The sequence below is a fragment of the Bos grunniens genome, chromosome X (assembly GCF_055505025.1).
Source record: "Bos grunniens cultivar Pamir isolate PY7600 chromosome X, Bosgru_T2T1.0, whole genome shotgun sequence".
NCBI classification, from domain to species: domain Eukaryota; kingdom Metazoa; phylum Chordata; class Mammalia; order Artiodactyla; family Bovidae; genus Bos; species Bos grunniens.
Window position 1 is genome coordinate 126,698,766 of NC_141194.1, and position 15,806 is coordinate 126,714,571.

The 15,806-nt window shown below is 43.6% G+C and overlaps 1 long non-coding RNA gene across 1 annotated transcript; it reads left to right on the forward strand.

The window, feature by feature from the left end:
- Positions 1 to 5,026: 5,026 nt before the first annotated feature.
- Positions 5,027 to 7,300, forward strand: LOC147341341 (uncharacterized). Its single transcript, XR_015159860.1, has 2 exons — positions 5,027 to 5,506; positions 6,056 to 7,300. It is a non-coding gene; the product is annotated as an uncharacterized LOC147341341 (long non-coding RNA).
- Positions 7,301 to 15,806: the final 8,506 nt, after the last annotated feature.

Below are 15,806 nucleotides of genomic sequence, written 5' to 3' on the forward strand. Positions count from 1 at the left end.
CTCATCAAGAAAAAAAGAGAGAAGAATCAAAGCAACAAAGTTAGAAGTGAAAAAGGAGAGGTTACAACAGACAATGCAGAAATACAAAGGATTATAAGACACTATTATGAACAACTATACGGCAATAAAATAGATAACCTGGGAGAAATGGACAGATTCTTAGAAAAGTTCAATCTGCCAAGACAGAACCAGTAAGAAATAGAAATTATGAACAACCCAATTACAAGCACTAAAATTGAAGCTGTGATAAAAAAAAAAAAACTCCCAAAAAACAAAATCCCAGGACCAGATGGTTTCACAGGAGAATTCTATCAAACATTTAGAGAAGAGCTAATGCCTATCCTTCTAAAAGTCTTTCAAACAATTGCAGAGGAAGGAACACTTCTAAATTCATTCCACGCGGCCACCATCACCCTGATACAGAAACCAGACAAAGACAACACACAAAAAGGAAAATTACAGGCCAATATCACTGATGAACATAGATGCAAAAATCCTCAACAAACTTTTAGCAAAAAGAATTCAGCAACACATCAAAAAGCTCATACACCATGATCAAGTTGCATTTATTCCATGGATGCAAGGATTCTTCATTATATGGAAATCAATCAATTGATATACCGTATTAACAAGTTGAAAGATTAAAACCATATGATTATCTCAATAGATGCAGAAAAAGCTTTTGAAAAATTCAGCACCTATTTATGATTAAAACTCTTCAAGAAAGGATGACATAGAAGGAACAAGAAGGACATAGAAGGAACCAAGCTCAACATAGGAAAGGCCATATATGACAAGCCTATAGCAAACATTCTTCTCAATGGTGATAAATGGAAAGCATTCCTCCTAAGATCAGGAATTAGACCTGGGTGTCCACTTTCACCACTATTATTCAACATAGTTCTGGAAGTCCTAGCTACAGCAATCAGAGAAGAAAAAGAAATAAAAGGAATCCAGATCCGAAAAGAAGTAAAGCTCTCACTGTTTGCAGATGATATGATACTGTACATAGAAAACCCTAAAGATAGTATGAGAAAATTACTAGAGCTAATCAGTGAATTTAGCAATGTTGCAGGATACAAAATCAATACACAGAAATCACCTACATTTCTATATACTAACAATGAAAAATCAAAAAGTGCAATTAAGGAATAAATCCCATTCACCATTGCAACAAAAAAATAAATATCTAGGAATAAACTTACCTTAGGAGATGAAAGAACTATAGATAAAAACTCTAAGACACTAGTGAAAAAAATCGAAGATGAGATGGACAGATGGAGAGATATTCCGTGTTCCTGGGTAGGAAGACTCAATATTGCAAAAATACTACCAAATGCAATCTGCAGATTTAATGCAATCCCTATCAAATTACCAGTGGCATTTTTCACAGAACTAGAACAAAAAATTTCACAATTCATATGGAAACACAAACGTCCCCAAATAGCCAAAAGAGTCTTGAGAAAGAAGAATGGAGCTGGAGGAATCACGCTTCCTGACTTCAGGTTATACTACAAAGCTACAGTCATCAAGACAGTATGGCACTGGCACAAAAACAGAAACATAGACCAATGGAACAAGATAGAAAGCCCAGCAATAAGCCCATGCACCTATAGGTAACTTATTTTTGAGATAGGAGGCAAGAATATACAATGGGGCAAAGACAGTCTCTTCAATAAATGGTGCTCAGAAAACTGGACAGCTAAATGTAAAAGAATGAAATCAGCACAGTTCCTAATACAATACACAAAGGTAAACTCAACATGGATTTAAGACCTAAATGTAAGGCCAAAAGCAATAAAACTCCTAGAGGAAAACATAGGCAGAACACTTGATGACATAAATCAAAGCAAGATCCTCTATGACCCACCTCCTAGAGTCATGGAGATAAAAACAAAAGTAAACAAGTGGGACCTGATTAAACTTAAAAGCTTTTAAACAGCAAAGGAAAGTATAAACAAGGTGAAAAGACAACCCACAGAATGGCTAGTTACAGAAGTGCAGTGAATATCCGGTATAATTTTCATTCAAATGTTATTCAGTCTGCCCCCAGATATTATGTGACACATTCAAATCGAAGAAATTAACATGTGCCTTTCCCTATAAAATGTACAATGATGATTGAAAAATCTAACATTAAAAATGCAGGGAAACAGGTACTTTCATTCCATTCATGAGTGGATCTAATATGGGAGACATCTTTTTAGGAGGTTTGCACATATTATGTAAAGTTGAGAATGTGAATGAATTTTGTAAGTGTGTGTGCGTCAGGGCTTCCACACGTGCAGGCACACACACACACACACACAGAACTAGAACAAAAAATTTCACAATTCATATGGAAACACAAACGTCCCCAAATAGCCAAAGATATGGATTATGTACATGAATGGTAAGTAGAAAAATAATCAGAGAAAGTAGACTCTTGGTGCAGCTAGCATGATACAGTCTCTAGAAAGGAGGGTGTATTTGACCAGAGACATGCATGGTGATAAAGTAACAGTCCTAGGTAACTTTCTTAACCATTTCTTAACCATTGAGAGTGTTTCTGTTATTTTCCACGTGAAAGGAGAAAGTAAGTCTCTGAGGGCATTCGGGCGCTATTTCGAAAGCTGACAGACCTTGGCTGCCTTGGTGTTCTGTGTTTCATTTAACAACATGGCTTTAAGTTTAATATCATTTCTTTGTTAACTTTCAGATTAGTCTCCTTCGTGGTTTTGCCTTAAAATGGAACACAAATCCTGAGAATGTTAACGAGAAAATTGAGTTCACAGACGGCTTGATTGGCTTGGGGCTTGTTCACAGACCCTGGACTTGGTCTTCAGTCACCTTTGAAGGCAGTTTTGCATTTTGTGTGTGTTTAAGATCGTTCTATTCAAGCACAAATGGCCCTTAAAATACTTGGTGATGTTTGAAGGTTACAAATAAGAAAAGAGCCTTCTCTTGGGCTGTTGCTTTCTTTCAAACTGAGAAGGATATCATGCACCCAGCGTTCTCCTTTTGTTTTCATTATACATTATAATGGAGTGGGCCTTTTTAGGGCATTGAAATCATTTGACTTTGCTTAACTGCGATCTTCGTCGTGTTTCACAAATACTCTTCAAATAAACGTATTTTCAGTGGGCATATTCTGAATTGAATGGACCGGCTGGGTGCTCGAATGTGCACAGTCACTGTGGATGTGCATGAGCCCCTCTTGTCAGCCAAGACTGGATGCTCTTAACATTTTCATTTTACATGTTCATCCCACTGCATTCAGTAAATTGTGTCCCTGGGGCACCCTAGTATTTCTTTAAATAGTTTTGTGCAAATTTCAATTGAGAGGAAATGAACTTCACTTCTGATTATGCTTTAGTTTGTATTATAATTTCTTGTTTGATAGAGTAATTTTGTTTATATTCTGGTATTGTTCCTTCTTCATAAACATCCTTGAGAATAAACATTGGGGCATAGTGTTGATTTTTAAATGCAGAATTAATCATATGACTTTGTCTTTGATGTGTTATGACACTGAATGCATTTCATCTGACTACCTCTGCGATTAATGGAGTTTGGGATCTTCTGCCAAAAATGTAAGTGTTTGGTGTCATTTAACCCAGTTACATGTAGGTCCAGGGCTGTTTCATAAGTTTTCTGTAAAAGTTTTCCATTATCTTTTTTGCATAAATAAGGAAAAAATTTTCTGATTGGTTTTTTAACCCTTGTTTAACAGCAGCGACTGATGTCAAACTGTCCACTGGCCCAAGCTCTGAGAAAAGAAAAAGTAAAAGGTGTTCTCTGAGACTGTCCTTCTTCAAGTGTCATGGCCTTTCACTGTAATGTTCCATAATTACTCTGTGATATTTGGTTAAAGCAGGATGAACCAGTGGTTCATTTTCAAGAGGCAGCCATATCTCTGAAGATCAGTCTCTGTCTTATGTTACCTTTCATAACATTTGGCCTACTTGATCATGGGAAGATGTAGCATGATTGGGTTCCAGAGCTCAATGTTTTTGGAAGCTTCTCTACATAAGGGAAACGGTGTGTTTGCCCCAGACGCCCACCTATATGAATTTCCAAGTTACTTGATTTTCCTGCAGTTGTGCTAGTCTGTCTACCCACAGGCAGTCTTCTTGCAGGTCTCCTCTAGGACGTGTGATGGAAAAGTCCAGTGCTGGTCAGCCTAGGGGACTGTCAAGTGAAGAGTGGATTTGGAACCAACTGGCCTGATCCACTAGACACATAAGATCAAACTTATGTTATGTGGGCCAAATATGCTGGGCAGAGGGTAAGATTTGTTTCCTGTCACCTGTAGCATAACTGAAGATGGTGCTGAAATGCTTTTCCTGGGTCCCTAAGAAAACAGTGTCAAGGTCTCTCCCTGGACATGGTTTGCTAATTCTGTGGTGGAAGCTGTTAATTGAATCAGTTCCTTAAATAAGACAGTGGTATCTTTTTCCAGTCCTTAATCATGATCCTCTGTTCATTGTTGCCTGTGTTGCAGACACATTGACTTTTAGAATGTCAGTTTTCAAAATCACATGATTTTGATGGTTTACCATCAAAGGGTTGATCTCTCTTTTTATTCTGCTTGGAAATACATGTACTAGCTGGCAGCAGAGAGATAGACTGGCTTGGCCTGTTGAAAATAAACCACATGAATGAGGAATTTGTGCTGCCTGGGTGCCATTTTCCCAAATATGACAATATGGATCTGAAGGTAATTGAAAATATTTCTGTCTATGAAAAAGTCTAAAATGGAACCTGTGGACCAAGCGGGTGGTGGTCAGTGGTGGATTCCCAGACCCCTTTTACATGTGATAAGGTTCCTGGGAATATAATAGAAGTGATTGTCAAGTCAGGAATCAATACTTCTTCAAATTTTCACCCTTCAAGTAATTCTTGGCTGTGTGTTTCCTTGCAGACATTGCTGGGATTATACTAAGTGTTTCGTACACAAAAAGCCTCCAGTATCTGAATCTGAAAGTCTCTCAGCTCTCTCTTAGTATCACATTTGAGCTTGACTCCTCCCTCTTTTGCACAATGGGATCTCTAGCATGCTGTCTTGGATGTTGTGAGAATCCAGTGTGATAACCTTTATTAAGTACTTCGGGTACAGTTGGTGCTCAAGGAATATTGTCCCCCACTTTGTGAATCCACCTGCTGGAGCAGAAAGGGATGGTATTAGGTTCAACTCCTTTTCTTGCCACCGTTTCCTTTTCCTGCCCCAGCTCTTTACACTTTGGCATCATTTCATTTACACGCTTGTTTCCTTTCTCTGGTCCCTCAAGTTACCTCAGGAGTTACTGAAGCATCTTATTGGAAACCACAAGTCTTTAGTCCTGCTGTAAAGCAAGAGGCAGCCCTGGACTCGGCTTTTCCTTACTGAGAGTGACATTCTGCACTGGTCAACTTAGACACCTCATGTGGCGGCTGACATGGCTTCACACCTGCACCTGTGAAGAGTTTCCAGGGTGTGAACCCTCTGCTGGCCAGAGGGTGACTGTTACCTGGCAGTGACAGAAAGGTTTCTACTCTTCCTCTTTGTATATTAAGTTATTTCTTTTCTCTGTGTTGATTAATTTATCAACATTCAGGCGAGGTCATTTGCTCAACTGAAGTGGGAGGAGAAAATGTTCAGTAGAAATGTACTCAAAGAGCCTTCTAACCTTCGGTCTCAACAGACAGCTCTGGTTCCTCTGGTTTATTAGTGGTACAAGTTTGAGTCAGAAGCTGGCATCACAAGTCCTGAATTTCACCCACCGATGTTCAAATTACACATTTCCTTTTTGGTGGGAAACTAGAGTGTGTGGCCTTTTCCCAGCACATTGACATTCATCCTCTTTTCTTTTACACTTTTAATGGGTTAAATTACTTTAAATCCTTGGATGATGGGTGTCATTGTGGATTCCTCATGCGGTGACAGACTGAAATGTATAATACTGAGAGAAAGGTTTCTCCTAACCTGTGTTCAGTCACCATGAGACATGATGGTGACCAAGCCCGGCTCATCTGCTAGACAAAAGAGTTGTGAAACTTAACACTAACCGTGGCCCCTTCTCTCCTTTCCACACAGGCTTGTACTGGCTGCCCATTGCATCCCAGTCATCCTGAATCTCTTCTTTGGAGGGGGAAGGGCCTCAGTGAATTTTTTCATGCGTACTTCTGCTGACTATTGTCTTCTTAGGAAGCAGTCACAAGGCAGAGCACTCGCAAAGAGTGTTTTGCCCATTGGCGGCAGTCTCAAGAACTGACAGTCTTGAGCAAGACAAGTGGACGCTACTCAGTACAGGTCAGATGTGACCTGGCTCCTCTGTGCTATTCCTGGTGCTGTTCCCTAGCCCTGCATAGTCACTTAGCCTCCTGAGGCATATATTTGATGAATGTTTTCTCTCAGGTGGGAATGGTAATGTCTTCAGTCTAAGGTCTTCAATCTAAATGATATTTATCAAGCTCAATCGATGAATGTATCAAGTTATCTGTGTCAAGTTATCCGTATCAATGAATGAATTTATCAAGTTACCTGTATCAAGTTCAAATAATGAATGTTTTCTCTCGGGTGGGAATGGTAATGTCTTCAATCTAAGGTCTTCAATCTAAGTTATCTGTGTCAAGCTCATGCTTGCCCCTGATTTCTGTGGGTGACAGAGAAATGGGAAATATTTGGCATTTGAAGGCGATTATTTTGCAATGGGGTATCTTTCTTTTTTATACTACTTTCCTGTTATGTGCAGAAACTAGACTCATCAGGATACCAGCAGTCATTTGGAGTGGCATGTTAGCCTACTGGAAATGACGATGATGATGGTGGCCATGATAGTGCTTTTGCTGGTGCTGATGCTATTAAGAAATCCACCACAACCACCACTGATACGAAGGCTAATAGAAGCAAGAACTATCCTCAGTTCTTTTCATTGGTTTATTTCTTAATCTTCTCAAATCCTGTGATTTGAGTACTCTTTGTAAGAAATAGATAAAGCTCTATTTTGCAGGGGACATTCGTTGTATAGAATGGATCATTACATTGCCATGGTAACAGAGCTCCTCCCCCCACATATGGTGTAGATGGGTGTTACAGCTGGGTTTAGCTGGCCCCATATCTGGTGATGTTAATTATGAAGCTGTGAGAAGCCTTCTTAAGTAATATTTTCTTGCTTCAAAAGTCAGTGGTTCCCACACCTCCATCTCCACTTCATTTCCAGTCAACATCGTTATCTGGGGGTGACACAGTGTGTTTTTACTGTAGTAGAAATAACGGGTAAGGTAAATGTTCCCCAAATTGGGGAGAATACATGTTGAAATAAATGGATTTCATGGCTGATTGGCCAGCCAGTTTGATTGTCTCTTCTTTCAGAGAGGCTTATAGAGGTTACTGGGTCACACGAGGGCAGGAGTCTCTGATCAGGAAAGATGGAATGGCATATAGACCGTGGTCTCTCCTTCTGAGGCCTGCGGGTTGCAGGTGGGCAGAGGGTAGGGCAGAGCAGCACTGGATGCAGCTGCTCATAATGATTAAGGACAAAGCACTGTGGTGTGAAAAATACGAGAAGCTTCCTGTATCCAAAAAGTGTTTTCTTCCCCTTCCACATACTTGTCCCTGCCTGGGATCGGCAAAGCATGAAGACCAATGATAGAAATGCACATCCTTGAGTGAGACATGAGACTACATTGCCTTCAGGCACAGGTGAGACTTTTATAACGGGGGCTTTACCCTTCTTTACATCATTCCTCAGACTATTAGATGTCACTGCTAGACAAGTTCTTGTGTTCCTGCTTCAGTCTGGGCACTGCCTTAGGCTGTTAAAAACAGCTCAGGAAACGTGGCCACTGCCCCTCCTATACTGTGGCCTAGAAGAGTATTCTGAGGGTCTCCTGGGAGGTGCCCATTGAGGTTGACTGTACTTGGTTGAGCTCAGCTCTCCTGTTGAGATGTCCCTGTTTGCCATAAAGAGACAGCTGAAAGTCAGCAGCTATTCTTGGTATGTTCTACTGAGATACCTGCCAGACTCTACTTCCTTCAAAGCTCACACAACCCAAGTGCCTTGTGAAAGTCCTAAAGAAGGCCCAGAGTGGCATTGGTAGCTTGTGGACATGGTGATTGTTGTCAGAATTCTGTGTACTATGGTGCTTGGGGAAAGTTGGGTGTGGGTGGTAAGATGGCACTGGCCTGAGTTAGACTCTGTGTCACAAGAAGGTCATGGTAAATATTGGGTCTGGGGGAAAAGTTTGCTCTAGCCTGAGTCAGACGTTTGTGTTACACAGGGCCATAGAAATGTTGGATCCTGAACGTCAAATGGCTCTAATTTGAGTCAGACTTCCCTTTTCCCACCGGCATGGGGAATGCTGGGTCCGGGTGGTGAGTTTGCTCTGGCATGTGTCAGACTTGTGTATCATGAATGGCATAGAAAATGTGGGGTTCCAGGCCTAAGGTGGCTCTGGCCTGAGTCAGACTTCTCTAAAGCAAGGGTCATGGGAAATGTTGGGTCTGGGTAGTAAAGATTCTCTGGCCTGATTCAAACATCTGTGCCACATAGCGGATTGCAAATGTTAGGTTGGGGTAGTAAGTCAGCTCTGGCCTGAGTCATACTTCACTAAAGCAAGGATCATGGGAAATGTTAGGTCCAGGTGTTAAATAGGCTCTTTCCTGAGTCAGACTTCTCTGCAAGGAGCATGCGAAATGTTGGGTCAGGAGCATGAGTTACTTCTGTCCTGAGTCAAACTTCTGTGCCACAAGGACCATGGAAAATGTTGGGTCTGGGTGTTAAATTAGCTCTGGCCTGAGTCATACTTTCTGTCGTAAATGACATAGGAAATGTGGGTTTCAGGAAATAAATTGATTCTGGCCCAAGTCAGAGTTTTCTAGAGCATGGGTCATGGGAAATATTGGGTTCAGGTTGTAAGGTAGCACTTTCCTGTGTCAGACCTGTGTACCGCAAGGAGAAATGTTGTTGAGCATGGAAAGAATTGGGGATTCTTGGCCTCCAGAGGAGAGGAATTCAATTCTGCGCCAGTGATGAAGCCTAATCACTCAGAGTGCTTGTGTAATACAGTTTTATAAAAGTATGAAGTAGATAGTGTAAGCTTGTGATGTAGACATCAGAAGGGGGCAGAAAGAGTGTCCCCATGCTAGTCTTTAGCCAGAAGTTATATCGCTAACTCCAGTACTTTGACCACCTCATGGGAAGAGTTGACTCATTGGAAAAGACTTTGATGCTGGGAGGGATTGGGGGCAGGAGGAGAAGGGGATGGCAGAGGATGAGATGGCTGGATGGCATCACTGACTCAATGGACGTGAGTCTGAGTGAACTCTGGGAGGTGGTGATAGACAGGGAGGCCTGGCGTGCTGCGATTCATGGGGTCACAAAGAGTCGGACACGACTGAGCGACTGAACTGAACTGAACTGATATCACTACCAGCATGCTGCTAATTAGAGAAAGGAAACGTCTCACAACTCAGAGACTGGCACCAGGCTCCTCACCCACATCATGCATTTTGTGATAGCATTGGCACAAGGTGAGTTGTCCTGTGCCATAAAACCATTGACATGAATCTTGAAGAAAGGCAGGTTTCCAAACAAAGTGATAGCCTCCTTGAAGCATAGCTTAAAAGAACACTTGCAGGACTAAAACATCCTGGCTTGTCAAGTCCCTTCTGAGTCTTAGGCAGAACCAATGTGAAGAAAGACAGAGTCTAGGGTAAATACATAGTTCACTAACATAGCTTAAGAAAAACATTTCCATAAGAAAAATGTATGGTTACCTCAGGGTTTGAGGCAAGTTAAGTTCAGGTGGAACCAGGTAAAGTCATGGCAACACAAAATTTTAAAAGAAATTAGAGAAGGGAAAAATCCGACACTTGTAGTTTGTTTCCTCCTGCTGCTTAAGGGAGAGAGAAAAAGTGTCTGACACTTGCTGCCTATCTCCTCCATTTGGAGATGCCTTTCCTTCCTGCCTGATACCCTCTCTAAAGGACATAGGAAATGTGGGGTTCAGGGTGTAAGTTGGCTCTGGCCTGAGTCAGAATTCTCTAAAGCAAGGGTCATGGGAAATGTTTGGCCCAGCTCTTAAGTTCCCTTTGGCCTGGGTCAGATTTCTGAGCCACAGAGGTCATAGGAAATGTGGGGATCAGGGCATCAGTTGTCTCTCACCTGAGTCAGACTTCTCTAAAGTCAAGGTCATGGGAAATGTTGCATCCAGATGGTAAGATAGCTCTGGTGAGTCAGACTTCAATGCCGCAAGGGACATTCAAAATGAGGGGTTCTGGGTGTAGTGAGCTCTGGCTTGTGTCAGACTACTCTAAGCAAGGGTTATGGGAAATGTTGGGTCTGGACGGTAAGCTACCTCTGGCCTGAATCAGACATCTGTGCCGCAAAAGCCTTGGGTAATGTAAGCTCTGGGCAGAAGTTGAAAGTCGCTTGTTGTCAGAATTCTGTGCCATTGTGCAGAGCAGGGATATTGTGAATTGTGAGGTGTCTCATCTCTGTGTGTGGGTATGTTTTTAGAACTTTCCACGTTTGCTTTTGGCACTCTTCCGCTGAGCACACTCTGCACATTGGTTGGAAAAAGGAAGTCAGGTAGGTCTTGTCAATGAGCCGTCCTTGATACAGGCCTTTTTCCCTTCCGGGCATGCACCAATGAGCCTGGATGTCCAGGAAACTCCTGAGTCAGGTGTGACGACTGGAGGATGAAAACCTTGGTTTCCTCTTGCTGGAGAGGGCTATGCCCCCAGGCTGTATCTGTTTCTCCCCTTGTGGATCTGCTAGATAGCCTTTTCTGCTAGGTGGTGGCTTCACTTCCATATGCGTCTTCAGGTTGGTGGGAATGATACTGCCTCAAGGGGACCTTATCTGCACTCTCAAGGAAGAAGGTGTTGTTAGTACCACAGTGAAGGGGAAGTTACACATTGTTTGTGGTGTTGTGCTACAGGAGTGGGTGAGCAGAAAAGGGAGCTCATTTTGGGGAGGGAAAGGGCCCAGTAGTTCCCCCATTTAAGGTCTTGCTTCCTCTTGATTAGGGAAATTTGGGTCAGCAGGGGTATGAGGAAGAGGCTCGGAGAGTGGACTGACAGTGGAGAGGACAAGGATCTTTGGTGTGAAACATATGGGAGACACTGTGAGTTCAGGGCTCTTTCTCCTGTCATCTAATCGTGTTCACTCACACTACCATTGGGTGGCCATAACTGTGATATAGAAGATAGTAAAGCACGTGGATAGGTGTGAAGTTTGTGAATTTGGACCTCTATTGAATGTTAGGCATTAATATTGGGTTCAAGTCTTCACTTTTCATTTTCCTAGTGAATTGTGGTCCTCTCTGCCAGGAGATGATTTCCCTACCTCTGCACTTTCTGCACACTGTTTAATTTTGTTTATAATGTTTCCTCCTCTTGCATAATAACATAACCTGAGGGAGTTCTGAGAAGGAACACCTCTTGCTTCTGCGGATGCTGTAATCCTCCTGAGATGCTACCTTCCCTCACCTTTTCATGATTTTCTCCTGCAGCTTTACTGACTCTTGTGCACTGCTTTGATGGTCTTTTCTTTCTCTGAGTGTCCAGGAGCTCTAGCACTTTCTGGTTTCAACTGCTTAAGTTGTTCTCTGACCTAGCACCACGCTTTGCAAGGATTTTCCTGCCAGGTCCTTAAAGGAGCATTCCTGAGTTGTCAAATTGGCAAGAGGCTTATTGAGCTTTTTAAATGATTTCCACACATATAAAGAGGCAGATGAAGAACTGACACATTTTCCAAAGTTAACCTTCTAAAGCAAATGGAGGAGTGAAGGTGTGCTGTCAGTTTAATAGGGAAAATTAAAGCTTTGTTTCTTATGTAGCTTTGTATTTGCCTCCAATACCCTAACATGAGAAATCAGGTCTCTGCAGGTTTCTGTCCCCCACAAATTGTGATTGCCGCACCCTGGGCAAAATTCAGGCCACAGGGAACTTCTTTCAGTGGAACTTGTGCCAACAGTACCACAAGCAAGAGGAATAAGTAGGAGCCATTGTTCACCCTCCAGTTCATTTATATGTTGACCTTATCCAACATGGGGTGGGTGGCTACCCATACTGCTCCTCGGGCGAAGCCATGGTCCTTGTCTTCTATGTGCACATGCACAGTCACACCCTGTTCCACATGGCCGCCACACATGTAGGGCACATGCTTGCACAAGGCTCATGTAACTTTGGATTGAGGGGGCAAACTTGGGTGCCTGGACAGCCTAAGGCAAGGAGGGCTAAGGAGGTCATTAAAACCTTGTGCTCATTGAAATCATCCTCCTGAGGAAAATAAAGCAAGACTGTGATAGTCTGTCCTGATTGAAGATGTGCCCACCGGGTGGTGGGCTCAGGTTTCTCCCCAATTATTCAAAAGGACCTTCAAGACTGCAGGTGTCAGCAACACACATCTTGCCATCACGGTCAAGGGATCCCCAAAGCTGCAATGTGTGACCTCCCGCCCAAGGGGTTCCTCTGTATGTGGAGGTTGAAGGTCTTCTATACAGTCATTACAGCTGAAATTTCTTTCTTTGTCTCAGTATAATGACCTACTGGTGTTAAAGAATAACTTATCCATTAAGATGTGAGCTACCAGACTTAGCTATGCAAGTCCAAGTCAGCAGGCAGGAGAGAAACATGCTGAGATTTGGATGATGGAGCAGGTGGGACTACTTCTCACCAGTACTCCAAATACAGGATCTGTGGTTATCAATTACAAAATTAATCAATGGGCATGTTTTCTGTGTTATAAGAGACCAAGGCATTTTGAACCTGGGGAAGACTTGAGAGAGTGAGCATAATTTTTTCCATTTATTGAGGGCTTTTTATGGGCCAGGCTGTATGTGTCTCCCTCATAACTATTGATGTGAGGATAAATGTGATGATGCAAGGGCATCTATGTGAAACACAGGATATCCTGACACTCAGAAGGAGGGTCTCAGTGCACAGGCACATTCATAAAGCAGCACACATAACTCCTGAACCTGGTGTGCACCTTTAGAACTCTGTTCTTCTGGTGGAGGTCAAGGACCTTGTAAATCGCTAAGGCTCACCTGCCCCTTCCACACCCCACCTCCCCCCACCCCCCCCCAACACACACACATTCAGAGAGCAGGGGATCGCTGCCTAATTCTACTCATGTTTTTCCTTGAATGTGGTCTCACCTAGGAGATAAATGAATGGGTGACAGGTAGGTTATAGGAGAACAGGATCAGTAGGGACCTGCCCATTCTGGGTTCCTTTTCTGCTTTTTGTTCTGATTCTTTTCCCCACCGAAGGAATGCCAAGACATGAAAGGCCTAGACCACCTTTCTGCCAAGACTTTGGGATTGACTGGTGGTCATCTCATGATATTTGGGATGGATCTCCAGGCACGGAGGTATTCTGGTGATGCTTGGAGGAAGGGTGGACTCAGACTGGAAAGGCTGTGAGTATCTTGGAAGCCCCTAGGGCACAAGTCTCCTCTAGACAGAGGCAAATGCAGGCTAGTCTGTGCCTTGCTTCCAGTACTGGTGTCCTTTCAGCCTTCCTTCTGCCTCCCCATTCGTTTTTCTGTCACTATATCCCTCCAGTGATTTCTTTTTCCATCTGTCTGTATCCCAGGGACACAGGCTAGGACACAGGCTACAATTTCGTCCTAGTCTCCAGCCACAGTGGCACCGACATGAAGGTCCAGTTCCTGCTATGTGTGGTCTGAGTTTCTCTGCTGATTGTGACAAGTGATGTGGGTCTACTGGGGCAGCCATTACTCTTCCAGATGTAGATCTACTCTTAGTGACTGAACCAAGTCCCAGAAGATGACACACGACAATTTTCATACCCTGGTCCAGCCCTATGTTGTGGCAGCATGGAGCCCATCTCCTGAGGGAAGGACGAGGGTGGCAACTCTGACACTAAGGATTCCCGGTTCCACTGAACTTCACTGGTTAATGTCACTGTCCTAAGCCAGAATGCCATCACTACAAAAACCAGACACAAGTCTGGATTTACCAGGGACACCCTCACACTGACCAATGATCGATGGGCCAAGTTCTTGATCAGGCAATCCACAGAGAATAGTTCCAGAAGTCCAGTGAATATCTGGTATAATTTTCATTCAAATGCTTTTTGTCTGCCCCCGAGTATTATTCAAACACATGCAAAAAACAAACAAACAAACAAACAAACACATGCAAACCAAAGAACTTAAGACTCGCCTTTTCCCTATAACATGTACAATGTTGGTTGGAAAATCTAACATTAAGAAAGCAGGGAAACCGGTGCTTTCACTTCATCCATGAGTGGATCAAATTTGAGAGACATCTTTTGTAGGAGCTTTGCACATATAATATAAAGTTGATAATGTGAATGACCTTTTGTCAGTGTGTGTGTGTGTTTACCTACACGTATGGAAGCCCTGGTGAACACTACTTCAGTGCAGACACTCAATGCTTTGACAGAAGGAGGAGCATCAAAGATGTGGACAGGCAGGCAAGTAGTGTCAGTAACAGGCCCACACCTGACCCCAGGAAGGGATGCCAGGAGGTGTGGCCATGCCAGGCCTCCCAAGGGAGGTACCAGAAGCATGGCTTAGGCAGGCAGATCCTCTAGGATATCTGGAGGCCAGCCCTCAGCCAGGTGGTGAGGGCTAAGTCTAGAGTCTGCCTCAGGGAGGCAGGATAGAGATCTGGCTCACGGGCTCTTGGAGGGATCCACTAAGGGCTGCCAATCCTTGGGGTCTCCATGCATGGCTGCTGAAACTCAAAATGCATCTGACACTTGCATTCAAGCACTACTGCAGGTGGCCACGGAGGTGGTCATTCCTCTTCTCAAGATGGTCCCAACAGGACTGACCTGGTTTAACATGTGGTTAATGGCTGCCTTTATGGCTTCTCTGGTGACACCATGGTCCTTGCCTTCGATGTCTGCACCCACAGCCACGCCCTGTTCCACGGGGCAGCAGACATGTTGTGCTTGTGCATGTGAAAGGCTCACGTGGTGTTGGAGTACGGTGACCATGGGTGCTCTGTCTCCCTCTTCTTCTGACCCTGCACTGACACCCAAATGGTAGATTTGAAAAGAAATTGGATCTCAGTGGAGCTTACCACATCCAACTCATGTTTCTTTGCCTTGGGCCACTTATCTTTTTTCCCTTCATCATTTGCAAGTTATATCATTAACTCTCTTCATCTCCCATGAGGCCAGAATATGTGTTCTTCCCTGAGAAGGCCATGTTCTTTCACATTCATGCTCCTCTGCACTCAGTTCAATTCAGTCACTGACTCGTGTCTGACTCTTTGCGACCCCATGAATCGCAGCACACCAGGCCTCCCTGTCCATCACCAACTCCCGGAGTTTACCCAAACTCACGTCCATCGAGTCCGTGATGCCATCCAGCCATCTCATCCTCGGTCATCCCCCACTCCTCCTGCCCCCAATCCATCCCAGCATCAGAGTCTTTTCCAATGAGTCAACTCTTTGCATGAGGTGGCCAAAGTATTGGAGTTTCAGCTTCAGCATCAGTCCTTCCAGTGAACACCCAGGAGTAATCTCCTTTAGGATGGACTGGTTGGATCTCCTTGCAGTCCAAGGGACTCTCAAGAGTCTTCTCCAACACCATAGTTCAAAAGCATCAATTCTGATGAGGAAACCAGAATTAAAAGAGACACGTGTACCCCAGTGTTCATCGCAGCACTGTTTATAATAGCCAGGACATGGAAGCAACCTAGATGTCCATCAGCAGATGAATGGATAAGAAAGCTGTGGTCGGGGGAGGAGCTAAGATGGCGGAGGAGTGGGACCGGGAGAACACTCTCTCCCCCACAAATTCATCAGAAGAACATTTAAACGCCGAGTAAATTCC